This window comes from Salarias fasciatus, chromosome 15 (genome assembly GCF_902148845.1).
Source record: "Salarias fasciatus chromosome 15, fSalaFa1.1, whole genome shotgun sequence".
In the NCBI taxonomy this organism is placed as follows: Eukaryota; Metazoa; Chordata; class Actinopteri; order Blenniiformes; family Blenniidae; genus Salarias; species Salarias fasciatus.
Genome location: NC_043759.1, coordinates 2,249,486 through 2,274,577, shown reverse-complemented (window position 1 = coordinate 2,274,577; position 25,092 = coordinate 2,249,486). Strand labels below are relative to the sequence as shown.

Here is a 25,092-nt window from a genome sequence, read left to right as displayed (position 1 = left end):
GGAGGAAGGAAATGCAAGGACACCACAAACCCTTTTTTTTTTTTTTTTTTTTTTTTTAATATAGCTCGTCGTAACTAGTAGTAAACTCAGGGCGTGCATCAGGAGAGGTCTACTACAGATCACCATTAGTTTAACCACCTGTCAGCATGGTTTTCAACTCCCACCTCCGGGAGAGCTTCTCTCATGTCCCGAGGGAGGCTGGGGACATTGAGTCCGAGTGGACCATGTTCTCCACCTCCATTGTCGAAGCAGCTGCCCGGAGCTGTGGTCGTAAGGTCTCCGGTGCCTGTCGTGGCGGCAACCCCCGAACCCGGTGGTGGACACCGGAAGTAAGGGCTACCGTCAAGCTGAAGAAGGAGTCCTATCGAGCCCTGTTGGCTCATGGGACTCCTGAAGCAGCTGACAGGTACCGGCAGGCAGGCCAAGTGAACTGCAGCCTGAGTGGTTGTTGAGGCAAAAACTCGGGTCTGGGAGGAGTTTGGGGAGGCCATGGAGGAGGACTATCGGTCGGCCTCGAAGAAATTCTGGCAAACCGTCCGGCGCCTCAGGAGGGGAAAGCAGGTCTCCGCCAACACTGTTTACAGTGGAGGTGGGGAGCTGCTGACCTCAACTGGGAATATTGTTGGACGGTGGAAGGAATACTTCGAGGACCTACTCAATCTCGTTGCCACGTCTTCAGTGGAGGAAGCAGACGCTGAGGTCTCATAGGTGGACTTGTCCATCACCCAAGCTGAAGTCACTGAAGTGGTCGGTAAGCTCCTCGGTGGCAAGGGACCGGGGGTGGACGAGATTCACCCTGAGTATCTTAAGTCTCTGGATGTGCAGGGACTGTCTTGGTTGACACGTCTCTGCAACATCGCGTGGCAGTCAGGGACAGAGCCTCTGGATTGGCAGACTGGGGTGGTGGTCCCCCTGTTTAGAAAGGGAGACCGGAGGTTATGCTCCAACTATAGGGGGATCACACTCCTCAGCCTCCCTGGGAAAGTCTATTCCAGGGTACTGGAGAGGAGGATTCGACCGATAGCCGAACCTCGGATTCAGGAGGAACAATGCGGTTTTCGTCTTGGTCTTGGAACAGTTGACCAGCTCTATACCCTCCATAGGGTGATCAAGGGTTCGTGGGAGTTCGCCCAACCAGTCCACATGTGTTTTGTGGACTTGGAGAAGGTGTTCGACCACGTCCCTCGTGGTGTCTTGTGGGGGGTGCTCTGGGAATACGGAGCCCGGGGCCCCTTGTTAAGGGCCGTCTGGTCTTTGTATGACTGGAGTAAGAGTCTGATCCGCATTGCTGGCAGTAAGTCGGACCTGTTCCTGGTGCATGTTGGACTCCAGCAGGGCTGCCCTTTGTCACCAGTTCTGTTTATAATCTTTATGACAGAATTTCTAGGTGCAGCCAGGGGCCGGAGGGGGTCCGGTTTGGGAACCACAGGATTTCCTCTCTGCTTTTTGCAGATGATGTTGTCCTGTTGGCTTCATCGAACGTGGAACTACAGCATGCACATGCAGGGCTCCGACCACGCAGAACAGTTGGCGTGATGCCAAGGCGAGCGGCTTGCAGTGAGCGACGTGCACGATCTCATTTGTTCCCCGCTTCTGGTGGAAACACAGCGTCGGCCTGAAGTAGTGCTGAAACCAAGACAGTGGAACTCACCAAGCTCAGACCGCCTCCGTAGGGCAGCATGCAGCCAGAAGCGATGCCGGTCTTGTGGCACAACACACACCTGTTGTTCACCGGCGCCCCGGCCGCAGCCGGAGCTGACTTCCCCATGTCAAATACAGAGCAGCGATGGTGGCAGGTGGAGCCATCTCAATCTCAATCTTTATTTGTAAAAGCACTTCTCATATTCATAACAACGGAAAGTGCTGAAAAGTAAAAACAGTCATTAAACAAAAAGAACAAAAATCGCACCATCGATCAACACATACACACACACACACACGCGGGTGCACACAGGACTGTGGGACAAACAGAAGAATCCTGTCCACTGCTGCTGTGCAGGGGACAGTGATGCGGAGGGCTGTGATGTTTCTGCTGGATGTTTTGTGTTGCATATTTATACCACGCGTCGCGCGAATGAATTCACACACCAGCGATAAAACTCGTACCTCTAGCGCGACACTGTGTCATTTTTCGCGCAAATGCAGTCACGTTAAACGCGTCTGGTGGAAACACACCGTAATAAACAAGTAAATTATATGTATATATTAGGGCTGTCAAATGATTAAAATTTTTAATCAGATTAATCACAGCTTACAAATTAATTAATCATGATTAATCACAAATTATCTAATTTTCCAACTATGTCTGAAATATACCCTTTTTTTCCTGTATTGCATGAACAAAAAAACGACAGGACATGATTATGTTTAACACGTGATGTGTTTTATATTTAAAGGAGTCATATTATGCTATTTTTCAGTCATATCATATAGGTCACGGACGCCCAAAAACATAGTATATAAGTTTGTTTGCCCCAAATTCGTCCTATGTTCAGAGTTTGAGGGTCTAAAAACTGGCTCTGAGGAGCCTTCTTCAGAACAGCCTGATTTTGACAACCTACTTTCCGTGATGAACTTGAACGCATCTGGCCACGCCCACCTCGTAAATTCGCTGTCGTTAAGAAAGCACCTTACAGGAAGTTACACCGGACGTTTCAAAATAAAACACAATGCACGACCTCACGGACGTAAACTTTTTCCTATATGTTGTTATTACGCCGCCTCGGGAGGAGAGAATCAGCTGAACAGGGTCCAGACAGCAGCAAACACGGAAATTATCGTTTTTATATAGAATGAACCAAACAAAAGGAACTATTGGATAAAGAAAAGCACTCATTTGAGATCGAAACATAAACTATGTACTCATCCTTGCTGGAAGTACTATAAATTACAGATCAATGTGGCTGGACGAGCAGAGCGACTTTGCAGAAGCGAAATGAGGTGTGTTTTTTTTATTTTCTGTTTATATCATGTGTTCGTGTGATATCGAGAGCAGAGAGCCTCTCAGAGGAGCAGCCCTCTTCATCCGGACGGTGCTGCCGGTGTGTGTTGACTTTGCGCCCCGCGAGCAGTGCGCCTCCGCTGGGCTCCGGAGCTTCGCAGCCTCCCGCCGAGGAGAGCAGCGGCCGAGCGGCTGCGCGAGCCATGCGTCTCCGCCGGCTTCGGGACCAGCTTCTGTGGAGCAGCTCCGGGCCGTTTACCCAATCGGCCCCAACTCGGCTCCTGGATGTCAGACCCCTGGGCGCCGTCACAGCCGCGGCCGACTCGAAGTGCCTCTCTGCTGGGGAGAGGAGCTCCGCTACGCTCCCATCCGAGCTAACTGTGGCTAAGTTAGCAAAACTGTCAGCTCGTCAGCTGAGCCACCCGAAGACGGTGGAGGAGCTGACTTTATGAAAACACTGGCGATGGATGAGAAAATACAGCCAAAATGAGCAACCTGTCCGGGGGCCGGCCAAAGGCTGGATTTTCTTCCGGGGTGGGGGGAGTGGTGTTCCTCTTCATGACGTCAAGAAGAGGAAGATTTCAGAACTGAGTGTTTGAGTGTATATTTTCTTAAAACTGGAGCCACAATTGAGGGAGGTGACTGAATTTTTCACTTCTGGGGGATCATACAGAGGCTCTGGGAGGCAATATGACTGTAAAGACACCTTTTTAAAGTGAATTTTGCATAATATGACCCCTTTAAAGGTGCTGTAGGCAAGATTTTGCTAGTCAATGCAAATTTTTCTGTGTTTTCTTTGGATTAAATGTTAGAGTATCTATTGATAATCCTTTAGGGGTGTAGTATAATTGCACTACCACGAGGGCGCAGCGTTTCCATCTGTCTCTGTTCTGAACTGAAAAGGAATCTCGACAGCTCCCGGCATCTTTGACCAATCAGAGGAGCCCATGAGGTTGTAACCATGATTGGTCGAGGGGCGTTCATCGCACGTTCTTGTGGGAGGGGCTTAACTTGCGTAAGGGCGTGATGTCAGAGAAAACAGGACAGGATTGGCTGTGCTGGGTTTCAAATCGCCATCTTAGATGGGTCAAATCGCCATCTTGCTTAGGTAACCCTAAGCAAAATGGTGGAGATGCGGAATCCTGCCTACAGCACCTTTAAGGCTCTAAATAAAATAAATATTCAAAAAATTGAGACATGCACACCATACATATTGTCTGTGTGTGTGCAGCGCTCCCTCTGTAGTCCCTCTAAAGTTGGCTTTTAGCAGGAGTTACATTTTCAGGTCTGTAACAAATGTAGTACCACAAGAAAAGTAAAACTAAGAAATACCACACTTTTTTCTTACACAATTAAACAGGTCATTCTTAGGCAGTGTTCCTTTTTGTGTGGAAAACAGAAAACTGCTTCAACATTTTTTTAATCAAACAAGTAGAATTCATGGGGCCAGCCAGCTTATCTCCCTCCATATTGCTTTCTTCTTCTGTTTTGATAAATGGATTGACGCCAGGCCTCCTTCGTCTCCTATCTGCTGCCCGTCCATGCTTCACATTTCCACGTGGGTGCACGCTGCGCATTGGTCCACGTGACGTAAAAATCATCATGAATTCCTGTCCGCTGGGGTCCGAACCGCATGGAACACGCACAGCTGAGCTCAAAATGTAGTATGGGAGAAAGCGCATGCGCATCAGTGGTGCGCGGACACTCCAAAGCGGACGTGGAAACGTGTACATGTGAAGCATGGACGAGCGAGGCTGAGGTGAGGCTTCTTCTTCTCCTTCGGTTGCTGGCAGCTTGCATTCCATGCAGGTGCACTACCGCCACCCGCTGGTAGAGGTGAGGCTTGTCATGATGCACATGCGTTGAACTGCGTTAAAAATTTCAATGAGATTGATTACATAAATTAACGCAATTAACACGTCATTTTTGACGTGATATATATATATATATATATATATATATATATATATATATATATATATATAAATATATATATATATATATATATATATAAATATATATATACATATATATATATATATATATATATATATATATATATACACACATATATATATATATATATATATATTCTATATTTTATATGTTTTATTTTTTTCATATATATTAGGGCTGTCACTTTAGTGCATTAATTAGATTAATTAATTACACTGCAAATTAGTGCACTACAAAAATTAATCTAAGATTAATTATAGCACACTTGAGAGGCAATTCAATGTGAATGGAATTGTTGTCTTATTTTGAGGCATGTTATACTTGTAGTATTCATTCTGAATTGCTGTATTGAGTTAGTATTTATTTTGAATTTTTGCACTGAAGTTTGCTTCAGTGGTTTTTGAGACTCAGCTTTATTTTATTTCAGAATTTTTTATCAATATTTGTACTGCATTTTTGAATAGTGCACCAGGCCGAATTGGTTTGCTGGGATGTACTTAAACTTTTTCTTCTTTTTAACTTCATTAAAGGTGTAATACAGGATTTTCTCGACAAAACAAAGCCAAACGTCTGTTCCTCACTTTTTGAAAAACGCGCATGCGCCAGACCATCTGCCCAGCTCTCCTGCTTCTCCCAGGAAACGCCTATCAATGGTGGAAGCGTGCGAGCGCGTCCTCATCTTCTCCGGGTGTGCACGGCTCTGTTTACAGTTTCTTCGATCAGCCTCGCTCATAAAGCTTGTTTTCCGAAACAGTTAGTTTCATTATGTCAGACTCGCCATCGGTATGTACTAGCTGAAACCGAAGCTCACCGGCTACATAAACACTCTGAATGCGCATGCGCAATACGTAGAACATGATTGGGAGCGAGCACACAACGGCTTGACGTAAGCAGTTCGTCAGAATGATTGACAAACAGACCCACCAGTTATTATGATGATCTACCCGGAACTCAAAGCAAATAGAAAATCCTGTATTACACCTTTAATGAAACTCACTGAAAGTGTTATTTGAGTTGCCTGATTGGGCTTAGAATTTATTTTGGACAAGACATCCTGACAGGGGTGCCGAAAAGGTGGGGGGAAAGGGGAAGGATTCTTGGGGCCCATCATTAATAGGGGCCCAGAAAGGCTCCAGTCAGGGCTTTTCGTGGGCCCGGGACTGTGGCACTATCTTTTCTTTTCATGCGGCCCAAACTCGCTGGCGGCACCCCTGCATCCTGACTTACCTTTCATTCATCATCAACATAAATGTGGATTCATGGAGTCATGCACTACAATTCTGTAACGTCCCTGAATTTGAATTTTTCACTTGGGGACCTAAAACAGGTATGAGATTTAAATGCGATTAATCAGATTAATTAATCACAAATCCTTTAATTAATTAGATTGATTCTTTTGATCGCATGACAGCACTAATGTATACATGTATATACGATAGACAGATGATGCGGCATCATCTATATTGTTGAACATTTTACAGAGAAAGAGATTTTTCTGTGAAGGGGGTGGAGAAAATGGCCAGCAGCCGCAGCAGTGGTGAAGAAAGAATTACTGCTCTAAGAGGAAGCAAGGTAATTATAATTCAATATTTCTGTGCAGACTACTTTGCAGTTTATATTGCCTTTATTATTTATTGAATTGTGTTTGCTAACTCATTTAATCCTTTCAAAAGGGCCTCCACCAATGTTGTTGACATTGATGAAGATGTTTTCAACAATCTTCAGAATTCAATGTAAGTATTACTGCTTGAGGGCTTTTATCCTGGATTGCACTGAAAGTGGCATTACAATTACTTTCTTCTAAAGGATTGACTAGGATGATGACACATGGACTCCGGATATGGAGACACAGTCAGTGTCATCCTCAGAGGAAGATGAAACCAGGGACACTGACTCTGATGAATCAGAAGACTTGGATCCTCAAATTTGCGTAAGCTATGTTGTAAGTTCTGTTGCTCCTTACTTTTGCTTACTCTGCAAAAGGAAGTACTGGGGATTGGTGCATATGTGGGGTGTGGGGTTGACAAGATTTCCACAGTGTGCTAATTGAGTTGTCACACATTCCTTATCACACATTCCAGTGTCTCGAAGATCAAAAGCAACTAGGTTACCCTTTAGCAGGATATGCAGAGAACTAAGAAATGGTGTCACGTCTCTTGTGTGATGTAGAAAGGAGTCAAACTGAAGTGAAGTGTAAAAAACAATTCTTTTGTACATTGCTTACATTTGTACATTTGCACATCTGCAGGTCAAGTGTTGCTCTACCAAAAGGAATGTCTTTAGAGGACTATCCTGCGATTGGACTGGATGAGACTGTGCACGACGATCCAGAGGATGATGATGAAGAAAGCTTAGATAGAGCCACTCGGCCAGACACAGCTAGGGTCCTCACAGAGGAAGATGTCATAGGCCGGCCTGCATCTATAGTCTACCATGATGTCATAAAGCAGCTGCTGGACTTTCTTCTTCTTCCAGTTGAAAAATGAACTGGGAAGGACCCCAACACAAAGACCACTTGCAATGCAGTTAAGCCATTTGAGGTGTCTGCAAAATCAAGGCGCACAGCTGTCATTGCAGAATGGGTGAGTATTTGCACATAGGTAGATATTTGCAGCTAATAAGTCTTTATTTATAAAGTGCCCATTTTTAATCCCTGTTTTTCAAGTCTTACAGATATGTCCAAATGGTTACACAGTTTGGAAGTGGAGTTCACAGCGCTATTTCAAATATGGAATGTTGGCCAGAGATTTTATGTTGGGCGTGAACATCCTCTTGTATGGTAATAACTTCCGGAAAATAGCTCTTCTTTTCAAATTCATGAATTTGGGGATGATAGACTCAAAAACCTTCCTCAAAATCCAAACCAAATTCTGTCTGCCAAACATTGAAGACCTCTGGAAGAAGGAGAGTGGCAATGTCATCAGGCAGGTGAGACCAAAAGACTCCATTGTGCTCCTCGGTGAGTCTATTACATCACTGTTACATTACTTTCTGTCTTCAATCTTTTATATAACTTCCCCCCTGTTTAATATGTTTTTATTTGTGATTAAAAGGTGATGCTAGGATGGATAGTCCAGGGTTCTGTGCTGAGTTCTGTACTTACACCACCATGGAGAATGACACAAAAAGAATTGTGTCAATAGTCAACAAGGACAAACGAGAAGTCGGAGGGAACTCTGTGGCTATGGAGAAAACCACTTTCATGGAGACTACCCACCAAACATCTGACGTCAGGAAGGCGTGCAGATCAGGTCATTATTGGGTCGGTCACTTAAAGACCATATCTAGACGTCCGCAGAATGTACAAAATGGATCCAAGATTCAGACTTCATTATTGTACCTCATTTAGACGTAATCCTGACGTCCACATTTGTACCTGATCTGGACATCTGTGAAGGACCAAATCTAGACGTCACTGTCATGTACAAAATAGATCCAAGATTCAGACCTCATTATTGGACCTTTTTTTAACGTCATAATGACGTTCAGGATTTGGAGGTCATCCAAAGACCAAATCTAGATGTCAGCAGAACGTACAAAATAGATCCAAGATTCAGACGTCATTATTGGACCTCATTTAGATGTGACAGTTATGTTCACATTCGTACCTGATCTGGACATCTGTGAAGGACCAAATCTAGACGTCAGCAGAACGTACAAAACAGGTCCAAGATTCAGACGTCATTATTGGACCTTTTTTTGACGTCATAATGACCCATTCAAACAACCTTAAACGTTGAAATTTAGTTGAAATAATGTCAGTTGATGAAAAACGTTAATTCAACATCAAAACAACGTTGACACTAAATGGTTGAAGTTGTGTCGTGAACTCACTGTGGATTCTACATTGAAATATCAACATTTTTTAGATGTATATGTAATCGTCAGTATTTTTAAAATAATGATTTCAGAAAATTTGGGTGAAATATGTCAGTTGAAAAACGTTATTTCAACATCCAGACACATTGATAAATTTACCATTGGAAAAGTGTTTATGTGAATGTTAACCCCACCTTGTATTTCTTTTTCTTTGAGTCTGTTTGTTTTCATTGTCTCATAAAGACAGAATTATGTCTAATAAAAGAGCCGCCCAAGTGATTAAATTTAATACGTAATTTCATCAAATTGTGAACTTTGGTGAAACAAACCAAACATCTTTAAAACCACCACTTTGTTTTGTGTGTATTGCACGATAATTCAAGTAGTTTTCTGCAAACTACTGGTCACCCTCCCATTTACAGATTACATACATAGTAAATTATAGTTCAACAGGTAGGGCTGAGGATCGCTGAAAAGTAAGTTGTAAGTTCAAAACCTGTGTTTCACCAGTCTGTAACGAAATGCTGAAATGACTGAAAGAATATGCCTGAACCTCAAATGCAAGCCCAGTGGTTAGACTGTGGTCAATTTAATTTTTTATTTTATGCACTTTTGCTGCTATACTGCTCAGTTTAACTAAAATCAATTCTGCATTGGAGGTCGGCACGACGTCAGATTCGGACCTCCATATGACGTCCAAAAAAGACGGAATAAAAACTTTCATTCTGTACCGACAGCAGGTCTGATTTGGAGGTCAAAAAATTACATTTATTATTTATTAAATTACGTTTATGGACAGTCTCTGTCCAAAATTGGGGAATGTGAAAGAATCCTGCACAGATGCCAATACAGAAATATCTGCACTTTTTAGTGAGTGACTTGCTCCACTATTTCTTTGGATAGAAACAAGTTCATTGTTGTAAGGAATACTAATGATGCCTTTTGTATTTTTCAGACAGAGGTGAATACAAAGACTGTGGTGTCAAACACAGCCTGAATATCTGGCATGGTGCAAAGAACCTAAGCAAAAATATTATGACAGTATGTACCGATATTGATAAATATTGGCCCTCTTGTAAGGTACCGTTAAATTATTTACAATAACCTTTTTAGGCCGGACAGGAGAAGGACTGTTCCGTGCTTCTGAGTTGGAACAGAGACATCACCAATCATTTCTGGTACTGCGGCAAGGAAACTGAAACATATGAAGCTTTCATGGCAAGGTTATTATAATGTTGCAAGTTATTTTATCACAAGTATACTTGGATGTAAAATTAAATTATGGTTTATATTTTAAGTCAAAGCCACAGTAGTACAGATCATTATTTTTTTTTATGTTACAGGATATGTGGACAGGTGTTCTGTATCATGTGACTGGGGTACACGAGTGGTACTTGGTGCCTGTCACAATGGTACCTTGGAGGAAGACAGGAGTAAAGAATGGATTCCAAAGGGTTCTGCAGCACATTAACGACTTAAGCAAATTGTTTGTGATGCGCGTTGGTGGAAAAACATTCCAAAGTATCTCTCTTTCAGGTACATATTGTAGGAATGCAGTTACAATCCTATCAACCAAAAAAAAATTCTAAATATTTTGTATATTTCTGTTTCACACATGTACTTCTCTGGCTTGTGTTTTTGTTCATAGATCAACTGCAGACCTGAAGTCTTTCCACAACCACATACTTATGTATGTGTCAAAGCACTTCTGCTTCTCACCAATGGTGTATTATGCTCGTACCCAGTTGGCAGGCCTGGATTACAACTAACACCTCAACCGAGGAGCACGCAAAAACACTGATGGCTCATTTCAGTAAGTGTCTTTTCACTATTTACCTACTGTCCACTTATAGAAGGCACACAGATTTTATTGTTGCATCAGTATATCCTGTGACATATTATATTCTTGTTTGTCTTCTCTAAGGTATGGCAGAATTTTTTTTACAAAAGATCTAAGATGTGGCGCCTATACACCATCAAGAACAAGAAAGATTCCAAGTCCATCCCAGATCTACAGAGTATCATTCTGCAGTCAAGACTGCTGGCTCCTAGAGGGATGGCAGGGAAGCAGCCTCCTGCACATGATGATCCACGGAGGCAAAATACTGTTACAAATATCAAATGGAAATACATGAAGGTCAATAAAATTCATAGATGATATGTAAGAAAGATTGTATTAAAAAAAAATTGAATATCAACCTTTTGAGTTAAAAGTGTAGTGTTAAATAATAAATATTCATCCAGCTTGATTTGGCAATGTTAGTAAAGGTATATTCTTGAATAAATTTCGATCAGAGGATGTATACAAAAGTACACAATAAGTTTACAATCTGGCTGGAACAAAACCTACATAAATGCCATGTGGGTCTGGAAAACGATCCGGAATCTTCCAGACGCAACAACTGGGGATCACAACTCTATTTTCTGGTCCAAATACACCATATTGCCAAACAACAAAGTTCCTGTAAGCAGCATAGCGAAACTGCCTGTGACTTTCTCCTAATTCCTGGGAGTCCTCCTCTGCCCTAAGATCATTCCAGATCCGTCTGGCCAGTCTCAGGACACCTTCCTACAGGATGTACAGTTCAAAGTGAGACAACAGTGATATGCAGTTTTGCGGTTGTTGTTGACAGCATTTCTGTTCCAGTAGTGTGGGCATATTTCTGCGGTTTCGACAGACACACCAGCTAGGTGCCTGTGGATGAGGAGGTCCAGGTGGAGGGGGATCAGGGGTGTGACTCAGGAGGTCAAAGATGAGACTAGGTTCACGGGTGAGGCATCTTTGTAGGAGCTGTTGACACTCCACGGTCAGTCTCTGTATCCAAGCCTGTAAAACCAAACACCTAATAATTAGCTCTTGGCCAAATTGAGTTAAACAGGCAATTTGTATTCATGTGTAACAACAAATTGCAATAATGTGGTAAGATAAAGTTAAAACTTTATTTATCTCACAATGGAGAAATTTCTTTTTCTAAAAGGAAGTACATGCACTTGCTAAAGTTGATTTGATTGTATTCACCAATGCACACTGTTTCTGTGTCACACATGCAGAGGGCTGCATTAGAATAACAATTGAAGAGATAAAGTTTCAAAAATTGTCAGTAGTTCCCAGGAGGTAACTCTGTTCCCTGTGTCTGACACCTACGACTAGACATGCATTACAATAACAATAGTGGTTGTGGTACTCAAAGATTGGATTATTCAGTAGTACATTTCTTTTGCAATAGACAACATTGCTGATTTATCAACCAATGTACACATACCTGTTCACTTGTAACCCTCTGATGATGGAGTTCTTGCACCCTGGCGATGTCCTCCTGTGACAGGTCAGCCAGTAGACGGCCACAGCCTCTGCCCTGAGTCCTACCTCTTCCTCGGCTTGCGGTTGCTCTTGGAGTTCTTGACCCCCATGCTTGTCTCCCTCTGCCTCTCTGCACACCTCTGCTGGTACTCGGTCCCTGGGGTGTAGGGAGCACTGGCTTATAAACATTATCTGACCCAACAAGGCTCCCCTCTTCAAAGCTCTAAAGAAACGGACAATAAAATAAGAAATCAATTTAGATCCTAAACGATAACGTGATTTATTAGCTCGTAGCATGCTATGGTATTTAGACACGGCAATAGCCGATGTATTTACTATTACAGTATTATACTGTTGCTTCAAAAAAAAAATCCGATACTGACACATTGTTTGGTTGTAGAAAACAGATGATTCGTACTTACCGATGCCGAGTCTGACATAATGAAACTGTAACTGTTTCGGAAAATAAGCTTTATGAGCGAGGCCAACTGCAGAAACTGTAAACAGAGCCGTGCACGCCCGGGGAAGATGTGCTTGCGCTCCCACGCTACCGACAATTGATAGGCGTTTCCTCGGGAGGAGCAGTAGAGCAGGTAGGATGGTCTGGCACATGCGTGTTTTTCAAAAAGCGAGTAACAGACGTTTGACTTCGACTTTTGAGAAAATCGTCCATTATACCTTTAAGACAAAACAGGGTTACCTTCACACTGTGCTCCACTGTGTTCCTGGGCTCATGGGAGTTTGCCAACCTGTCCACATGTGTTTTGTGGATTTGGAGAAGGCGTTCGACTGCGTCCCTCGTGGTTCCTTGTGGGGAGTGCTCCGGGAATACAGAGTCCGGGGCCCCTTGTTAAGGGCCGTCCAATCTCTGTATGACCGGAGTAGGAGTCTGGTCCGCATTGCCGGCAGTAAGTTGGACCTGTTCACGGTGCATGTTGGACTCCAGCAGAGCTGCCCTTTGTCACCGGTTCTATTCATAATCTTTATGGACAAAATTTCTAGGTGCAGCCAGGGGCCGGAGGGGGTCCGGTTCGGGGACCACAGGATTTCATTTCTGCTTTATGCAGATGATGTCGTCCTGTTGTCTTCATTGAACCCGGACCTACACTGGTCACTGAGTAATGAGGCTTCATTCATGTATCTAAATTCTATGATTATGTCACGTTTTATGTATTGTATGACATCCTGGTCTCAGGCGTGCAAAACAGTGTTGGAACCCCTTGAATCATTATATAAACAAGCGGTCAAGATTCATGATAAGAAACCTCGACGATTTCACCATTGCTCTATTCTTAGGGCCAATCCCAATTCTACCCCTTACCCCGACCCCTTAGCCCTTAGCCCTACCCCTATCACTCTCCTACCCCTTTTAGAATAGGGCTGAGGGCTAGGGCTATCTTTGCAGCACTATGAACTGGGATACCCCTTAGCCCTTTAAGCCCCGCCGTGCTCCTATAACAACAAAAAATTATGGATATTAGAAATGATAGAAATTACATTAGAAATTACTTTTATTTTTTAATAATGGTATTATTATTTACCTTATATTTCTTTTTGAGGTTCTCCCACTTTTTTGAAGCTTGCTGGGCTGTAACTTCCCCTTCCAAGCCATTTTCTTTTATGAATTTCCTAAAGTAATATATATATATATATATTTATATAAACACGTTTTATTACTGACATATTATAGCTTAGACGAATAATATAATTTACTCCCAATGTGTTTTGGCACTGTATTTTGATTTCAAAAACTTTTCTTCCTTTTTAACCTCTAAACCAGGGGTCCTGAAATACAAATCTTGAAGGTCCACATTTGCTTTTTATATATGTTGCCCCTTCGAAATGAACACCAAGTCCGTAGTCCCTTGAAGGTTTTATTTTGAGCTCAGTTTTAAAGGTATTTTTTGTACAAGTGTTGACAAGGAAAAAAGTCCCCTGTGAAAACACAGTGTGACAATCAACATAATTTAGGATTAAATTAACAGTGAATCAAATGAAGAAAAAAAGGAAACTTACACGTCTTAGCCACAATCACATTTCTGCAGGCCACAGCCTAATTACTGCACCACACGCCAGCTCACCATGAACCGGCTGTGGACCTACCCTACATAACAAGACCACACCCCGAGCTTGGCGTGGACCGGGCGATCACGTGACACGGATTTCCTTAGACGTATCAAAATAAAACAAACTATAACGAATGTACTGATAATTGCAGAAGTTCCAAATAATCATATATACTGTTATACTCAGTGAACCAATAATATCAGATAAAGTGAAATAATACATATGAAAAACCAGTGGGCAACACCCTCCCCCACTAAAAAAAAAAAAAAAAAAAATGTTAGGCCAACATTTTCTTCACCTTACCAGGGCCTTAGGATAACCCCATAGCACAGTAGCAAATTATGAACATTAGCAGCACTTCAAAAGAGTTCAGACTATATAGTGTCTTTTACTTGACAAGAGTCCTTTAACATGGAGACACACAAGACGAAAGTCCACTTGTGTTGCTGGGTAGACAGTCCGTTGAAGCATTGGTGGGCCCGCCAATCTTCAGAAATGACTCAAGGAAAATACCTTTACCCAAAATCATGTGGCAGCATAATATACCATGTTTCCAAGACTCAAACATACATATATACACTACATTAAAGTGCTTTTAATTCCTATTGCACATGCCTCTATTGCACACAAAATAATTACTTTAAGGTGCTAAATTTAAAGTGCATGTTGCCAAAAAGTGCATATTTCAAAGTGCACAGTGCGAAGTACTACTGCATTATTACTGGTATGAAAAAGGATATAGGTCAGCAGACGGTGTGAAGTAGTCGTCTCGGACCCTCTCTGATCTGGACACATCGACAGGACAGATCTGCAGGTCTCGAACAGTTGGTTCTCCCAACCGGTCATAGGTGAAGACACGCCTGGGCTGTCTGGTCCTCTGAGGTCTGGCTGGGGGCTCAGGAGCTTTCTCGGAGTCAGAGGAGGACGGGTCTCGGTCAGATGGCTCCACCTCCTGCTCTGGTTCAAGATCCACCTCAGGCATGACCACTTCACCTCTTTCCCACTGGTTCGGCTCTTCGCTCAACCTGTCGTGGTGTGGGGGCTCTGGGCTGGAACTCTCTGGCACCAGGGTTGAGTGGCTGATGCACAGGTCTTTGTGGCACGAAGAGGTGGTAGTCTTCCTCACTTGAGCTCTCCGTATCCGCAGGCTGGATGTTGTGCTGTGCTCCTCTTCTTCCCCCTGGTGACCCTCGGGCTCTTCTGCTTCTCCCTTTTCTTTCAGGACTGGCAGCGCCGAGGACAGGATCAACCAGGTAAGGACAAGGTAAGAGTAGGTTTCTGTGCAGCACACGTCTCCTTCCTGCAGTGTTGAGGGGCTCCACGACATACACCGGACTTTCTGGACCTTTGCTCTCTCTCACCACATGGACAGCTTCCTCCCAGTGACTCCGGAGTTTTCCTGGACCACCTCGGGGCGTGAGGTTCCTCACCAGCACATGGTCACCTGGCTTTAGGGTGGAGCTCCAGGCACGCTGATTGTAGTAGCCTTGCCCCTTCTTCGCAGATTTCCTCATGTTTTTGAGGGCGATGGCATAGGCTTCCTGCATCGCCTCCCTCCACTTCTCAGCGTAGCCAGCCGGGGTCTGTCTTTCTGTATCACTGGGCTTCTTTGGAAACAGGAGGTCCACAGGGAGAGTTGGTTCACGTCCAAAGAGCAGGAAGAAAGGAGAATAGCCCGTTGCCTCATGGATGGTGGAGTTATAGGCATGGACCACTTTATTGAGGTGCTCCTTTCATCTGGTCTTCTCCGTCTCCTCCAGAGTCCGCAACATACTCAGCAGAGTCCTGTTAAAGCGCTCAACAGGGTTAGCTTGCGGATGGTATGGCGTGGTGCGAGAGTGATACATACCACTGTACTTTTGAAGTTTGTGAAACAGCTGGTTCTCAAACTCTCGTCCTTGGTCGTGGTGAAGCCTGGATGGAAAACCAAAGCGTGGGATGAAGTCATCAAACAGCTTCTTTGCAGCAGTTTTCCCAGCCTTATCTTTGGTTGCATAGGCTTGCGCATATTTGGTGAAATGGTCCTCTAAAACCAGGATATACTCTTCACCTCCCTTGCATCTCTCCAGATGTACAAAGTCTATGGAGACCATCTCAAATGGGGCAGAGGTCTCAATACTCTGGAGTGGTGTTCTTGTGATTCTGTTTGGCTTCTTCCTCTTGATGCAGGCACAAACCTGTGTGACATGATGTTCCACCTCCTGTCTCATTTTTGGCCAGAAGAAACGTCCTCGAGCCAGAGCAACCATCCGGTCAGCACCTAAGTGTCCCATCTCCTCATGGAGGTACTTGTACACCAGGGGCTTCATTGGCTCTGGCACCACCAGTTGTGTCCTGTTTGTTTTTCTCCACAAGAGCCCATCCGCATCCAGCTCCAGCCTTGGCCACTCCCTGAGAAGAGCGCGAACCTGCTTATTTTCAGCTGCTTTATCTCTGTACTTCAGGTAAGTATGGTTCCTTTTCAGGTTGATGACTCTCTGGATTATTGGGTCTGCCTGCTGCTGGACCAGGATGTCTTGGATGGTGAAAGGCTGGATTGGTGATACAACACTGCCATCTTGTGATAAAACATCCACATTGCAGGTGACCGCACAAATCCAGTTAATTTCACCTGTTTGGGTGTGTGTGATGCCTTTACACACAGCCTCCATGACCTCTGGCTCACATTCCTCAGTACACTCTTCCATGATGGTTTCCATGGGTGTGGGCCTACGGGACAGGAAGTCAGCGTCCCCGTTAGCTGTCCCAGGTCTGTACTTCAGGGTGAATCTATAGTCTGCCAGCTCTGCAACCCAGCGATGGCCAGTAGCATTGAGTTTTGCTGATTTGGTGACATAGGTGAGTGGGTTATTATCACTGTAGACAGTGAAGTGAGGTGCATGGAACAGGTAATCACGGAAACGTTCAGTGATAGCCCATTTCAGTGCGAGGAATTCCAGTTTACCTGAGTGCAGCTTGTAATTCTTTTCAGCTGGAGAGAGGGTTCTGGATCCGTAGCCGATAACTCTCAGAATACCACCCTGGCGCTGGTACAGTACAGCTCCGAGTCCTTCTTCAGAGGCGTCAACATGAAGGATGAAAGGTCGCTCGAGGTCAGGATACGCCATGACAGGTGGATTGGTGAGCTTATTCACAAAGGTCTCCAAAATGGCTTTGTGTGCATCTGTCCACTGTACAGGTGAGGAGGGCGAGAGCTGGTAGCTGGCACGCTTCATCCCCTTCTTGTGGTGGTGCTTTGGCTCACATTTTGGCTTTGCCAGCAGCTCATACAGTGGCTTCGCAGTCCTGGAGAAGTCCTGGATGTAAGCTCTGTAGTAGCTCAGGAATCCAAGGAGCTTTCTCACCTCCTTCACTGTAGCTGGGGTCTGGTGTGCGAGCGCCTTTACTGCCTCCACCTCCTTTGGGTTCATCCTGTATCCTTCTGCAGAGATGACACGACCAACATAGGTTACTTGTGGCTTGAAAAATTCACATTTACCTGCTCTGAGCTTGATTCCACAGGCTTTCTGTCGTTGCAGGACTTGTCTGACATTGTGCACATGTTGGTCAAATGTGCGGCTGAACACAAGGACATCATCCAGGTAGGGCACACAGACTTCGTCCCTCAGATCTCCCAGGCATCCCTCCATATGGCGTTGAAAAGCAGCCGGGGCATTTGACAGTCCAAATGGGATTCGGAGCCACTCGTAGAGTCCCCAAGGTGTTATGAAGGCTGTACAGGGTCTGCTCTTCTCGCTCATGAAGCCTTGGTGGTATGCTTTGCCTTGGTCCAAGACCGTGAACCAAGAGTTTCCTCCCAAGTTCTCCAGGATTTCTTGGATTCTGGGGATGGGATGGCGGTCTGGTAGGGTCTTCTCATTCAGCAGCCTATAGTCAATGCATAAACGTAGTGTTCCATCCTTTTTACGCACACAGACTACAGGAGACGAGTAGGATGAGTACGACTTTTGTATCCAGCCTCTGTTAAGCATGTCCTGAATGTGAGTTTTGACCTCTTGATACAGGTGACGGGGTATTGCATTGTAAGTTCTTTGGACCGGAACAGAGTCTTTCAAATTAATGTCCATCTGCAAGTCTGTAATGCAACCAGCGTCCCACTCATCTCTGGCAAACACGTCACACTCCTCCCTCAGCATCTGCCGGACTTTATGCTGCTGCTCTGTAGAGAGGTGACTTAAGTCCACGGGCGGGTCCCAGGGCTCCCCTTGTGGTGCTTTATTAAACTGCTCCAGTGATGATGTGGTGCTGTTCTCTGATGGCTGACAGTCAGCAGACTTGGACTCAAGTGGATAGACAGCGTCGACACTATGTAACCAGCCAAGTGTTGTTCGGCCACATAGCATAATGTCACAAGTTGTTGTATTCTCAACAGTAACTTTAATCCTTGTGTGGTCTTGGGGGAGGTCGATCAGCTGCTCTCTCACTTTGAGTCCAGTGGGCCACGGTGTCTCTGGGTTAGGCTCTAGCAGAGCATTAGGTCCATTCAGCACACCCTGCTGTACATAGTTACAGTGCACTTGAATAGCTTTGTTCTTAGGGACAGTGACTGATATTCTTCCCACCCGAGCAATATGGGGATTGTTCTCAGGTGGCTGCTTCTTTAAGACTGTTAGAACAGCTCTGGCAGTTTTCTGTCCCACTTCAAGTGCTGAACAGAACCTCTTCACCATGTGACCAGCAGGAAAACAGTTCTCAGAGTCCTCATTAGTCAAAGCCAGCTCTTCAGTTACATTAAATCCAATAATAGGACGTTCAAGCTCTGTGGTGGCGACGAGGATGGGGACAACCACAGGCTTGTCACTCATCCCAGCTACAGCATTCTGGGACAGTGTGAACTCCACTTCAATCCAGCCTTGGTACGGGATCTGTGTTCCATTGGCGGCAGACAGGTCCAGTCCTCCTTCCTCCAGTAACTCCTCCACAGGCCGCACGGCAACGTCTGGTAAGTGTCTCTGCTTCCACTCTGCCCCAACTATAGACACTTGTGAGCCAGTGTCCCACAGCACTCTGGTGTCAACATTATTCATAGTGGCTCGGACAAGACACCTCCTCCCCACTAGCTTAGCTGTTTGATGTTGTTTGCCAGTGAGAGGTGCAGTGGTGCAGAATAGATGCGCATTCTTACCAAGATGTACACTGCTCTCAATCTTGTTGGTGGAGGCTGTGGCATTCCTGGGTACTCGGCGGCAACCGATAGCCCAGTGGTCGGTGCTCCCGCACTTGTAGCAGTGGTCACACCTCCCACCTGGATTGGTCCGCTGGCACTGGTGACACTGTCGCATGGGGCGTGTCCTTGGTGACGGTCGGCTGTAGCTGCGGCTGGCTTGCCCCCTTGCTGCAGGCGGGGGTGATTGTCTGGGCAGCTGGTGGAGACTTGACAGTTGGGTGGTAAGGTTCTGGATCGCTTCACAAATGGCTTTGTTTCCTTGGTCCACTTTCTCCATTAATGTGTCTCGCTTCTGTAATTGTCCTTGTCTTTTATGTGTAGAGTTACTCTCATAACTGCAGCTCTCCGAATCAGTTGAGTTTGAATCATGACTCACCGCTGACACCTTCACTTTGGATTTTGTTGACAGCTTGCTCTTTCTCTCCATCTCCAGGTTGTAGGCAGCAGTCATTTTCTCCAGTAGGACCTCATCTGTTACTGTTGGATTCTGTAGGTGAGGCTTTAAATCTGTGCGAATGGTGTCATCATGGAGTCCAGTGAGTATTGTTTGCAGAAACTGATTTTGAATTAGCTCTGGGCTGTACTTCAATCCTGTATCTGCCCTCTCTGATGCAAAGAGTATTTGTTGCCTCAGGTCCATGGCTCGAACTAGAAACTGGACTGGAGTCTCTCTGGGCTCTTGTGCAGCACGTGTGAGTGAGTGGTACAGCTCGGTGGCATCTTTCTCAACAAAATGAGTTCTTAATATTTGCTTTAGAGCTTGCAGTGACAAATCATCTCTACTTTCAAGATAGCTTCTTAATTTTGTTCCTGGGATGATAGCTTGAATAACAGCATCAACAATTTCACATTCATCATATCCTTTTTTAAATGCTTTTGTTATTTGTCTTTCCAGACTTGCATAACCAAGCTTATCCTTCTGATTATGTTCACCAATTTGTCCATTAATTTTCAAGTCCTTTCTGTACATAGGGTGAACAGCAGTAGCACTCCTTTCAGAAAAGTTCATAGCAGTAGTGGTGGTTGACATTGTGGCAGAGGTGCGTTGTCTTACCACATTCTCTGGGATGGGTGCAGTACCATCTGTGGCCGCTGGGGAGCGGTGTAGCGACGTGGGACCGGACTTTGACAACGCTTTTAATTCATCAATTTTATCAGTCACTTTCAACAATAAGGACAGTCCTTCATCTTCAAGCGATGTGACATCTTCCCCCTCTAAGTGCAGGAGAATAATCCTTCTCACTTTGCGAGGTGAGTCCTTATCATCATCCTTAACAGTTATTTCAAGTGTAGTGCATATTTCTGATAGTTCCAGTGCAGATAAAGTAAACAGCTTCCCTTCAATGTCCTCCAACAATTTCTCACTTTCAGAGGACATGGTTGAAAGTTCTTTTACCTCCGCTTTGATGGTGGATGGAGTTGTTTGCCGTCTGTTTGCTGTTGTTGCCGCTGCTGTTAGCATTAGCTCCCCGTTAGCTCTGTGTCGGCGTCCCTCGTAGCGTCTTCGTCTTCCACTCCCGATCCAAACACGGCTCTGGTAGCTCTAATCCACAGCGATCGACATCCACAAACTTAATCCAACAGGGCGGAAACACCAGATTTATGTTGCCCCTTCGAAATGAACACCAAGTCCTTAGTCCCTTGAAGGTTTTATTTTGAGCTCAGTTTTAAAGGTTTTTTTTGTACAAGTGTTGACAAGGAAAAAAGTCCCCTGTGAAAACACAGTGTGACAATCAACATAATTTAGGATTAAATTAACAGTGAATCAAATGAAGAAAAAAAGGAAACTTACACGTCTTAGCCACAATCACATTTCTGCAGGCCACAGCCTAATTACTGCACCACACGCCAGCTCACCATGAACCGGCTGTGGACCTACCCTACATAACAAGACCACACCCCGAGCTTGGCGTGGACCGGGCGATCACGTGACACGGATTTCCTTAGACGTATCAAAATAAAACAAACTATAACGAATGTACTGATAATTGCAGAAGTTCCAAATAATCATATATACTGTTATACTCAGTGAACCAATAATATCAGATAAAGTGAAATAATACATATGAAAAACCAGTGGGCAACATATACAAGCATGGGTCCGGACTTCAGCGCCCTGTGGGAGAGTGGGGGGCGATACTGAGGACTGCCGAGCAGTGCGGTGCGACGGAGTGCGCTAGATTACACCATGCGCAGAGCGGCGCGGTGCAGAACGGTGCTCACACAGAACATGGAGCGTTTAAAGAAAGATTTTTTTTTTTTCCATACATTTGCCCTGGGGCAGCAGCGAGGTGTGCGGCGGTCCGGTCGTGGACCGCGGTCCGCTAATTGAGGAACCCGGCTCTAAACTGAATCAGCAGTCGGGTTTCATCGGGGGTCCCTGTGTCTAACATATTATGTTAAAAACATGATAAAGGATGACGTTAATTCAGTGATTAGTGCTCTAAAGAAGTTACAAATTCACGATTGGAAACGGTGCTGCGCAGCGCTAAAACGTTAATCCATGACTGGGACACTGTCACGCGAGTTTATCTATAAATTCAGTGAAGCAAATACACTTTTTATAGCTTTTTAAATAGTATACAGAAAGCAATCTTACATTTGTGCGACTCCGTGGTGGGCGCCATGTTGTTTTTTTCTGGCCAATGTGAAACTCCGCCTACCCCTATAGAGAATAGGGAGCATCGATGCAGACTTCGCTGAAAGGGGTGAAATAGCCCTTCCCCTTACCCCTACCCCTATTCAAAAAGGAGAATTGGGATAGCCCTTAAGCCTCGTGAATGCGCATATCATAGGGGTAGGGGTAAGGGGTAGGGGTAAGGGGTAGAATTGGGATTGGCCCTTACTAAATACAAGATCTTAAGTTTTGAAAACTTAATTATCTTTAAAAATCTCTGTTTACTGTTTAAGGTACTTCATGGTATGGCTCCACCTCTGAGAAGTTTCATTTCTTTAACATCAGAAATATCAGAAAGTTACGCGCTCCTCTTCTAGAGAAGAATGCCGTGTCTCTAATAATAATACGGCTTTAGCCAGAACAGCCTTCTCATATGTGGCCATAAAACATTGGAATAAACTACCAATAGAGATCTTGACTTGCACAGAATTTCCCACTTTTGCAAGTCTGACAAAGAAATGGCTGCTCACAAAACAAATATGTCGAAATTAGTGCTTTAGTGTTGTGAATGACAGAGACTGGTGATCTAAAGGAGGAGTGAATGAGGGAGTGGTTGAGTCTATGGGTGTGCAGAAAGATTCCTCAAAAACATGTTTTTATTCAACAGTTTTTTTTTCTTTTTGGTCATTGTAATCAAACTCAAAATGTCTCTCTGTTAAACATCAACCTACCCAGGGACTAGAGGTGGAAATTAGCATTCGGCTATAACCTGGCACCAAACATCTCTCCTGTTTTGGTTAATGTTTTGTTGTGCACTGTACCTGACAAATAAATGCATACCATACCAAACCATACCATACAGCATGTACTGGGGTGGTTCGCAGCCGAGTGTGAAGCGACAGGGATGAAATCCAAGGCCATGGTCCTCGACCGGAAGAAGGTGGCCTGCCCCCTCCAGACTCGTGGAGAGACTCTGGCCCAAGTGGAGAAGTTTAAGTATCTTGGGGTCTTGTTCCCGAGTGGGGGAAAGATAGAGCGTGAGATTGACAGGCGGATCGGTGCAGCGGCTGCAGTGATGCGGTCGTTGTATTGGTCCGTTGTGGTGAAGAAGGAGCTGAGCCGAAAGGCGAAGCTCTCGATTTACCGGTCAATCTACATTCCCACCCTCACCTATGGTCATGAGCTTTGGGTCATGACAGAAAGGACAAGATCCCGGATACAAGCGGCCGAAATGAGTTTCCTCCGTAGGGTGGCTGGGCTCTCTTAGAGACAGGGGGAGGAGCTCAGTCACCAGGGAGGAGCTCGGAGTAGGGCTCGGGCATCTGTTTAGGATGCCTCCTGGACGGCTCCCTGGGGAGGAGTTCCGGGCATGTCCACTGGGAGGAGACCCCGGGGAAAACTCAGGACATGCTATGTCTCGCGGCTGGCCTGGGAACACCTCGGGATCCTCACAGAAGAGCTGGAGGAAGTGTCTGGAGACAGGGAAGTCTGGGCATCCCTGCTGAGACTGCTGCCCCTGCAACCCGGCCCCGGACAAGCGGTAGAAAATGGATGGATGGATGGATGGATGTGTTCCTGAGAACTTGAAAACAAAGCATTATTCCATTTCAATGTCAGTGACTTATTTTTTATTTGTTCTTGAGAGAACAATATATATTTTTGTACTCTTTTCTTCTTTGACACCTACAGTTTACTTTCATTTTTCCATTGAGTTACAACAAAGAGTGAAAAGACAACAAATGAAAAGAAAACACAAACAAAACCAAACACAAAAAAGGAGCAACTACATCATCATTGCCAGGATTTGTTCACATTCTCAGTTCCAGGAAAGTTTCAAATCCGAGGAGGGCCCACCTTACACACGCTTTATTCTCAAAAATACACTGTCCACTTTGTCCATCTTTCAATGTCCATGGCTTCTCTTCGGCCCCATCCACACGAAGCCAAAACACTCATAGTTCCAAAAACGTCTGCTCGTAAAGACAGAGTTGATTCAATATTTATGACCGTCCACATCACTGTTCTCAAAACGGCCGAAACGTTGCAATTACATGCCAGGCCGTTAGGTGGCGCTTCATTGATAACCGCCGGAAATACATGGCAATATCATAGTGCCTCCGCCAAGTAGCCCTTCGTGATCACAGATTGTATATAAATGGATAGACCTTTCGTGACATCACCCATAGAGTTCACAACCGCTGTTCTGCAGACTTCAGCCAGTCCAGCAGGACGTCTCCACATTGAATATTTGAAACCGGATGTAAATGTGATTGGTCCCGCCCGTCACGTGACTGCATCACGTGGACAGAGGAGGCGCTGTGATAGGGCGATTTATGCAAAACTTTAACTTGTAATATAAAATCAACAGATGATTTCTGTGAAAATCAGAGTCTGGTGAAGCCAACACATTTATAGAAACTTGTGATAGAGACCAAAATATGTCCTGAAACTGGGCGCTTTATATGTTTATTTGCACTGTGAAAATCAGCATTTTTGAATGGGTTCCAATAGACCTGGGCTCTTTTTTAAACCAGCATCATCGCCCCCTGCTGGAATATCTCCGGAATTACAGCTTTTTTGCAATTCCGCATTATCTTCATGTTTTATGAGCGGAGGTTGGCGCGTTTTTGTGATCTTTTTCGTGGTCGACCCAACATTACATGAAGCATCCTGCTGACCACTTCAAGACAAAATATAAAATCGATATTGTTGTGAACTGTTCTTACTGTGGAAATCACCCTGAAACAACTGAACACCTCTTTTGGACATGTGATGACTCCAAGATCTTTAAGAAGGATTTCTGTCGCTTTGTAATTAATAATGTATACAAGGACTTTAATATGAGGTGGGAAAATGTGTTTTTTTGTTTCTTGAGAAAACAGAAAAAGGATGATTTTTTTTATCATCAATTTACTAATCCTAAAATCAAAATTCTTTATTCATAAATGCAAATATAGCAGGCAGAAGCCATCATTTACCCACTTCAAAAACGTTGTACTCTCTTATATAAAAATGTTAAAAGACTTAAAACAATAAGGCTGTAAAAACTATCAGTATCTGTAAGAAATTTAAACTGTTTGAAAGAAACTGATCGCTTATTGTGTGCCCCCTGGCATAATGTTTGCCATGTACGTGTATATTTACAATTAAAAAAAAAGAAAAATCACATGAAGCATCGTGTTCTCCGTGTTGACTTGTTGTACCCGGTGTTACTGAAGGACTGC

The 25,092-nt window shown here is 44.5% G+C and overlaps 2 long non-coding RNA genes across 9 annotated transcripts in view; one reads left to right on the top strand and one right to left on the bottom strand.

Annotated features, from left to right (window-relative positions):
- Nucleotides 1–25,092, bottom strand: part of LOC115402465 (uncharacterized) — a 72,793-nt gene that overhangs the window by 24,487 nt on the left and 23,214 nt on the right. The gene's annotated exons all lie outside the window — the stretch shown is intronic.
- On the top strand, nt 15,856–20,516 carry LOC115402457 (uncharacterized). Of its 8 annotated transcripts, XR_003933104.1 has the most exons (8): nt 15,856–16,667; nt 16,759–17,176; nt 17,263–17,386; nt 17,603–17,665; nt 18,832–19,026; nt 19,685–19,787; nt 19,886–19,943; nt 20,224–20,516. It is a non-coding gene; the product is annotated as an uncharacterized LOC115402457 (long non-coding RNA). The 8 variants fall into 8 exon arrangements; XR_003933101.1 differs by having other exon boundaries at nt 16,759–16,833; nt 17,056–17,665; XR_003933103.1 differs by having other exon boundaries at nt 17,263–17,665.